This window comes from Benincasa hispida, chromosome 5, assembly GCF_009727055.1.
Source record: "Benincasa hispida cultivar B227 chromosome 5, ASM972705v1, whole genome shotgun sequence".
NCBI lineage: Eukaryota > Viridiplantae > Streptophyta > Magnoliopsida > Cucurbitales > Cucurbitaceae > Benincasa > Benincasa hispida.
In genome coordinates this window covers 35,729,298-35,735,797 of record NC_052353.1, presented here as the reverse complement: position 1 = coordinate 35,735,797, position 6,500 = coordinate 35,729,298, and the positions used below count along the sequence as shown (strand labels likewise).

The 6,500-nt window shown below is 29.0% G+C and overlaps 2 pseudogenes; one reads left to right on the top strand and one right to left on the bottom strand.

Moving 5' to 3' along the window:
- Nucleotides 1-1,137: 1,137 nt before the first annotated feature.
- LOC120077313 lies at nt 1,138-2,730 on the top strand (annotated as a pseudogene).
- A 3,038-nt stretch (nt 2,731-5,768) lies between these two features.
- On the bottom strand, nt 5,769-6,252 carry LOC120078803 (annotated as a pseudogene).
- Between the last annotated feature and the right edge of the window lie 248 nt (nt 6,253-6,500).

The following is a 6,500-nucleotide window of genomic DNA, read 5'->3' as shown; positions in this document are numbered from 1 at the left end:
TGTCAAAATAGATTTTCCAAATTAATTCAAGATGATTGCACTATCATTATTAAATTTTGGAAAATATCAAATTTCACGAAAAATTGGGTAGAATTTGGGATATATGTTGAATCTCGATATTAATCCTACTTGAGATTCATTCGAAAAAGCTCAAATATACTGAATTTAGGTGTTAATTATGCCTGCATTTTACTTAAAAAGCTCAAATATATCGAATCTCAGTGTCAATTTGTTCGGGATTAACACTGAGATCCACAAAATTAAACAAATTTCTAAATTAATTTACCGACTATCTAAATATATATTTACCAATTATCTTTTCAAATTTCTCCAAATTGTAAACTATTTGGTAGTGTGATTTTTTTTATTTTGGAAAGATATGAGAAGATTACATAATATTTGGAAAAGTTAGCAAATCTCGATGCGTAATTCTAGCGAGATCTATAGAGAAGACGCAAAATAATCGATAAGTTATAAAAAGTTATTTTGAAATAAAATCTCAATGGCCAATCTCATATTAGATGCATCGAGATAAATTATTCTAACAACTTTTTAAAAAGCGTATTAATTTTATAAGATGAAAACTTAAACGTCTTATTTCCGACAAATCTCCACAAAAGTATTGTTGAATAAGGTAATGCTTTTATGCAAGTTCAAAATAAAGCTTTATATTTTCATTTACATTAATTTAGATCCAACCATGTGAGTTTTTCTAACCATGAAATATAATAATCAAAATTCATCATTATTCAGGGTTCGATATAAACACGTAGGTTTTTTCATATTTTAATTAGGCTACAATTAGTTTGTGGCCAGAAAAAGCTTTTTTCATATTTTTCATATTCTAATACCTCAGTATATTTTAATTAGGCACACCCTTGATGAAATAACTGTCGAACAATAAACAAAGTTTAGTTATCAATTTGTGTTTAGATTAAAAAATAGGGATGGGGGGTTAATAATATGTCACACATCAAGTTCACAACCTATACAACATCTTTTAGTTTCATTGCAACTTGTCTTTTATTCTTCAATTGATATATTTAGAGAGTTTAGAATGCAAAATAAAACATCAATTGCATACAAATTTTCAAACATCTTACATAAAGAATAAGTTAAAAGAGAAAAAAAGACGATATGGGTGTGATTAAATCGAGCTTCTTGACTACTATATTATTGATGTCACTGTTATCATTTAAAGTTGAGACTCGATCCCATGTTGATGTTATTTTTCCTTTGAGGAAGTATGGTGACATTGGGCCTGGTGTTGATATCACCGAGTTAACACACACAATAAAATGAATGTGAAAGTGATTACTTATTGTATTGATAAATTATCTTTGCTAATTTTTGTTACTTGTGAAACATAGGCTTTGGAAGATGCATGGAATGATGCATGTGCATCTTTTCGTCCAAGTGCAGTGGTAATTCCAAAAGGAACGTTTAAAGTAAGTGAAGGAAAATTTAAAGGCCCTTATAAGAGCCCTATTGAAATGCGACTTCGAGGAATATTGCAGGCTCCAAAACACCCCCAAGGGGATAGTTGGATTACTTTTGCATATGTTGATAGATTGACACTATCAGGTGGAGGAGTTTTTGATGGTCAGGGAAAGGCAGGTTGGGAAAAGAATGATTGCCATACAAACATAAATTGTGCTGATCTTCCTATTGTAAGCTCTATATACCTTGCATTGTTTTTCTTTTCAATCTCATTGGTCACAATAAAATGGTAAATACTTATGATAATGTTAAAGGAATTAAGTTTAGAAATAAATTTTAACCATTAAAAACATTAAGTATGTGCTAAATTTTGAAAGTATAAAAATTATATATTGGAAAAAAAAATTGATCATGATCTTGTCCCTTCTTGTAAAAATTTGTGGCTTCACCCTTGCTATGATATGACATATTGCATGTTCAACTTCATTACCAATTCAACTGCGAAGAGAATAACATCAATTGATAGTCAGAACTTCCATATCAACATCCTAGGATGCAACAACCTCATATTCAATGGTGTCAACATAATTGCACCAGAAAATAGTCCCCACACAGATGGAATACATATTGGTCGATCGATTAGGATATCAATTACTGAGTCTCAAATCGCAACAGGAAATGATTGCATCTCCCTTGGAGATGGAAGCAAACGAATAAAAGTCACCAACGTAACATGCGGACCTGGACATGGAATAAGTATAGGAAGTCTTTGAAAATACACTAATGAAGAACCCGTTGAAGGTATCGTAGTGAAGAACTGCACCATAATGAACACTACAAATGGTGTTAGGATCAAAACATGGTCAACCTCTCCTGTTGCTAGTACTGCTACCAACATGCATTTTTAAGACATTATAATGGTAAATGTTAGCAACCCAATTCTCATAGACCAAGAGTACTGCCATGGAATTAGTGCAATAGAAAGGTATTCATCATTCTCAAAACTTTGATTTTGAAATTCTTCATGTCAACTTCACAAATAAATTTTTCATTTTACTTTTTTAGATTTCATCAAAGATTAAGATTAGTAAAGTGAACTTCAAGAATCTTATAGGAACTTCGGCAATCCCAATGACGGTCAAGCTTGTTTGCAGTAGCGACTTGTCATGTGAAGAAATAAAAGTAACCAATATTGACCTCGTTTATAATGGAAAAGAAGGTCCCATTACATGTCAATGTACGAATGTGAGACTCATTATCCTACTACTTCAAAATGATGGACAACCATGATTATTAGACAATTCCTCTCTGCCTTTTTGTTTCTTTTGTTTTACTTTTCCAAGTAAACAAGTTGGTGAAATTTTTTAGGGAAGCTTATAACATGAGTACTCTAATTTGATTATTATTATTATTATTATTATTATTATTATTTTATATATATATACTCGTAGTCTTTAATCTTGAAACATGAAAATTTTCTAATACCTGTCTCTTATACACATCTAGATGTGTATAAGAGACAGCCTTGTAGCTTTGCTTGGAGACACCTTGGTAGACACATTTGGAGAGACCTTCTTTTTGTCTTTTTTTTTTTTATTTTTTTTTAAAGGGAATGACAATCTATTAAATTAAATTATTTTACCAATTAATATCATTCCACTTTACAAGATTATTTCAATTAACACAAATTACATGAAAGTTATTAAATTCCTAGGAAAAAAAAAGTTTCTTGATAAATTATATTCCTCATTTAGCAAATGTTAAGTTCATATCAAGACAATAATTGTCATTCACACATATTCTTAATCAGAACATAATTCAATTGAATAATACATTTACATCCGCAAAGTTAGAGTTTCAAATTGTTCAGGAAAATCTCATACTCCTATCACAGAAATAACAGAAAAATAATAGAGAAATTAATAAAAAGACAATAAATCTGGGAATACAAGTATCAACATGGAAAAACTCCATAATAACGAAAAAATTATTGACCAAAAAGATTTCACCTATGTTAAAAATTATTTTAATCGCACAAAATAATTCTCTCCCTGATCACTATTACATGTTGTATTACTCATACTCTTTAATCTCATTCTCAACCTAGAGAATATAAAGGAAATTTAACACAATCAAACTTAAAGTATTTCTAATTGCAGTTGACCCAAAGGCATAGACTTTTTTATAGTGTTAGGAGCCCATCGGTTTTTTAACATTTTAGACATGGAATATGTGCTCTTCTAATATTTTGCCACAATCGAATACAAATCTATCATTTCCATGCTATTAAACTTGAAGAAACAAAGTACTATGAGATATTTTAATACATATAATGTTCTTTAAGTTTTAGAATTAATAAAAAAAATAACCTATATTCTAATTTGATAATGTTTTTGTATTTTGTTTTACACATAATTTTAAGGTTTTAAAGAATTTGAAAGATAGCACATTGGACTTCTCATTTAAAGATTTGGACAAAGATTTTTTAGTAAAAGAAAAACAATGGGGTTCATTTTAATGTATGTTATTGTTTTAATATAATAAGATAATAATGATGCAGACTAATTAATGATATTGATTAAAGTGAAAAATTGGAATTTTAAATTTTAATAAAGAAAAAAAGTTTTAAAATAATTCTAAATCATCTCAATTGATCAAATTTCTAAAAATAAATAAATAAATCTATTATTTTACTGATGTTAGTCATTACTAAGTGAAAGAGTTTCAAATGATAGTGTGTGGGGCAAAAAGAAATTCTCAATCATTTCTCATAACTAATTCATTAATATATATTACTAATAATGATTAATGTTTTATATTTCTGTTAACATGTCCACAATATTTTATTATGTCTATTGGTCCAATCCCAATATAAAGGATGATTCAACATTTATATTATATCTTATGTCTAATAGTAGCATATTTCATCGATTTTTATGAAATATGCAACTATGGTGTCAACAAAATATCAATAATGTAACTCTAATGATAATAATAATATGAATTTGAACTTGCCAAAGTAAAAAACATGCTCTAAAAAGTCAATTGACGTCGATATTTTGTCGATATTGTCATTGATATATTTATCTATAGTTGAAACATCAACATAATTTTGTCAACATTGATATTTAAAACCTTGATGTTGGATATACTATATAATATAAATTTCCGATAATCCATGTTTATATTTTCTCTTGAACAACAAAATCAAATAGCTTGTATCAAGATCGCACATCACAAATATCAGCTCCTCTCAAAGAAAATTTCTAGGACGTGTTTGAAGAAAATCAAGTTGTTAGATGAAAATTTTTTGCAGAAGAAATAACAACCACAGGATGAAAGATTAAACATATAGATCTGATAAAGAGGATAAATCATCAAACATTGAGTTTCTAGGCAATAACTATGAGAAAGAAAGCAGGTCGAGAGTGTTATCGCACTCATTTTCCAATAAATTTTGAGGTATTTGAGAAGAAAAAAAAAAGAAAGAAAGAAAAATTGGAACAATAAAGACAATACAAGATTAAAAAAATAAAAAATAAAAATAATGAAAACAGTAATAATAAGGATGATATGATATTTGTAAAAAAAAAAATAATAAAAAAAGAAAAATTGATATAAATTTGTTTGGAAAGATTTTTTTATTATTTCTTAAATTTAAACAAATAAGAGGGATTTTTGTAATGTGATTTTTTTATATTAAAATATAGGAAGGGGGAAATTTAATTATGGTGTAATACAAGATATTGTTAAATGCAATTTAGGATTTTAGAAAAGCACATATACATGCATTAGATGAAATTTGCTAGAATTCGAAAAAAAATTTCGATTTTTGCTATTCTTCAAAATGAAACCTCAAATGTTGCTGTTAGGTCCAATTTTCTAATAGCATGTAGACATAAGTGAACAATGTTTCTTCTGTATAATATATATCCTTAAGTCTTTATGTACAATATAATGTACCTTAAAATCTACTTTAATTCATTTGAAATTTTATTTTAGACCGACGATAAAGGTTACAAAAATTTATGAAATAAACTGGTAGATGAAATTAATGAGCTATGTTTCAATTACAATTAATTTTTAGTAAACAAATTGAGGAATGAGAATTTGAACATCTAATTTTAAAAAGAGAGTGTAATACGTCAATTAGTGGTAATTAAGTTATGTTTACTTTGACAATAATATGATTCATGTACTACATCCAAAGGCTAGTAAAATTAATATGGATAGAATATAACATAATGACCAAAAAGACTATTTAATTTTGTTTTTTTTTTCTTAATTAAAAAACCAACAATAAACCCTATAATTAATCATCTAAAAAGTTAGTATGGATGCTGGCCTATATAGTTGCCTGGAGGATAATAGTTGTATATAAAAAAAACCCAATTGTTTTGGCATTTCACTTGGGCACAACCAACAGATTTGGTGTTCCTCCACACTAACTGTGTATAATGGATACATGATACATGTGTTAGAATAATAGTCATAATGATTTTTCTCATCGGCCCATACACTTACCGCTGTCTCTACTGTCATCACTTCGTATCCCTCTGCTAGGTTTTCGCCATAGGGTCCTCAAGAGTGCTCCATTTGACAAGTGGTAATCTTTGGGTTGGCGTAATTTTGAGCATAGGCAGCCAAAGTGGCGTTCCAATGGAGGGGCTCGACACCAACCTCCGCACGGATGGCGTTGTGGGCGGCTATGTAGTTCTTAGGGTAGCTTTTTGCCTCGATGGGGGCAACGGGAGCTAGGACTCGGGTTAATGCCAACAAACAAAGAGAGGAGAGAATGTTGGCAAATGCCATATTTGTAAGCTATAGTTGGAATAATGGTTAAATGTGTTGAATGTTGATGTTGGGGGTCTGGCTTAGCTAAAGGCTTTTTATACAGAGATGAAAGTTGGGCATAGTTACATTTTAGGGGTTTTTTTGAAGACAAAGAAAATGTCTAATAGTAGTGTGGGACAACAAAGAAATTATCTCAATCGTTTCAATAACTAATTCATTAATATATATTACTAATAATAGAGTATATTGTATATATGTGGATTAAG